The sequence below is a fragment of the Erythranthe guttata genome, chromosome 1, assembly GCF_056151865.1.
Source record: "Erythranthe guttata isolate IM_541 chromosome 1, IM_541, whole genome shotgun sequence".
NCBI lineage: Eukaryota > Viridiplantae > Streptophyta > Magnoliopsida > Lamiales > Phrymaceae > Erythranthe > Erythranthe guttata.
In genome coordinates this window covers 6,662,410-6,664,456 of record NC_142533.1, presented here as the reverse complement: position 1 = coordinate 6,664,456, position 2,047 = coordinate 6,662,410, and the positions used below count along the sequence as shown (strand labels likewise).

Genomic DNA, 2,047 nt, shown 5'->3' with positions numbered 1-2,047 from the left:
AGTGATTCCAAAAATATAATTGTTATAATTTTCCGATCATATTTTTGTGAGAAACGAGCAGAGAAAGACTAACGGACTTAAGCTGTTGGGCCCGGTGCAACTTAAGCATGTTAGGGCTTGTATAAAAGACACTATAAATACAAGATTTATAGGTCTTGCACATAAGAGAAGAACCCTAGCCGCTCCCTCACACACGGTCGATGTCCCCTCCGTCGATCCACCGCGGACATTGGCCCCACGCTCCGCCACCATATCAGTAGTTTTTTCCTTTTGTCTTTTTCTTTTGTTTTGTTCTAACTTTTGCGTGGCTAGTGCCATGTAATTGTAGAATTCGGTATATGAGGTGAAATCGGAAAACGTAGGTGTCAGATCGTCGCGACCCCGCCACCGCACGCGCCGCCGCTGCCCCGCGCGTCTGGCGTCGTCGCTCCGCCACTTCTCCCGACTGCACGGATTGGTTTCCGTGGCAGTTTGCTTTGAATCGAAAGTTTATCTCACGCTTCAAGAGGTAAATTCGGATCCATTTGTATTTAATGTATTTAATTAATATGATTAGATGTTGATATTTGCATTATAATTATTACTTCAATGATTTCGTGAAACATGTAATTAGCTAGAACCCCCTATTCCCCCAACTTATATAGGTAGGAGTTCAATCTATTAGATGATTATAGCTCTAGGTCCCTTGACCATAAATAATAATATAAATTAAATAAAATGATAAGTAAATATACATAAATACCCCAAACAATGTATTTCTGGAAATAAGAGAACAAATCTCTCATATTAAATGAAATGATTCATTACTTATAAAAAAAAGTGAGTGGCGTTTTGAAGGTGATTTAATGCTCATTGACATGATTTATTGTTGAGAAAAGTTTTGAGGGTGGAGGGAAGAAGGTGAGCGGCGTATGAGAGGTTGAAGGCGGCGGAGTTTGATACGGAAGGCAATTAAGAAAATTCTCACCCCGATATTGTGTATTGGTTCTACAGCAAGCGCCCTACCAGATTTGATGACCTCTTCACGGTTCGGAATCCACCTTTCGCTTCGTCCCTTACAGTATCTTCGTCTTGGGCCCCACAATCCTCGCCGACTTTTACTGGTTGCACTCCATTGATTGGGTTAATTACGGCGGCGACAACCCTAGGGTTTGTGGCGGAGCTAGGGGTAGCGTCAATGGATTTGGGGTGAGATGTTGTTTGTTGGCATTAAGTCTCTTTTTCCTTTTTGGTGTTTGCAATTTGCAATTTTATGTTGCACATTAGTCTTTTATTCAAAAAGTTAGTGTTGTTTTGATTAATTTATTTTCTTTTCCCTTTAGTTGTTTTAATTTTGCATTTTGCAATTTCATGTTACATATCGTTTTCTCCTTTTGAACTTTTTTTTATTTGGAAGAGTAGATTTATTTTTTGTTGTTTGATGTTTGCGTTTGCATGATGTATATTTTTTTTTCATTTTGCGGTTACTGTTTGCATTCAGATGATGCAGTTGCTTGTTTGCATATGTCGAGCCATTTCCGACAGTGTTGCGGCAGTGGTGGTATTTTTTTCAAGCTTATGTTGTTGTTGTTATTTTAATTGGGATGAGAGAGTTTATGGGATAATTTGATTTGAAAGAGAGATTTTTTACGTGATTTGATTTAGGAGAGAGATTTTGAAAATATGATTTGAAAATAATAATTTCATTATATTTCTTAAGGGTATTTTTGACACAAAATGTATAATGGACCTATAGAAAAATAGGACTTATGACTTGGATTTATTGCTATAAAGTTTAATTTCAAGGGGGCTACAAGAAATTGCCCCTTCGTGAAATTGTTTAATGAATGATATGTGATTTATTGCGAGCATGTACGTGTTTTGCGATAGAAAATTAATAATGTATATGTATGTTTTTAATTCTCGGTGGAAATGATAAGGTACGCATTAATTGCTATATTGTGCATGTGTTTATATGTTAAAACATTTTTCATATAAATTTTTTGTGTTCCGCTGCGCACACGTGCCTGACTCCCAACATTTCACTTGGATTTAGTTCATATAAGTT

At 37.1% G+C, this 2,047-nt stretch overlaps 1 long non-coding RNA gene across 1 annotated transcript; it reads left to right on the top strand.

Annotated features, from left to right (window-relative positions):
- The first annotated feature begins 351 nt into the window (after nt 1–351).
- LOC148772726 (uncharacterized) lies at nt 352–1,418 on the top strand. Its single transcript, XR_016032662.1, has 2 exons — nt 352–508; nt 879–1,418. It is a non-coding gene; the product is annotated as an uncharacterized LOC148772726 (long non-coding RNA).
- The last annotated feature ends 629 nt before the right edge of the window (nt 1,419–2,047 follow it).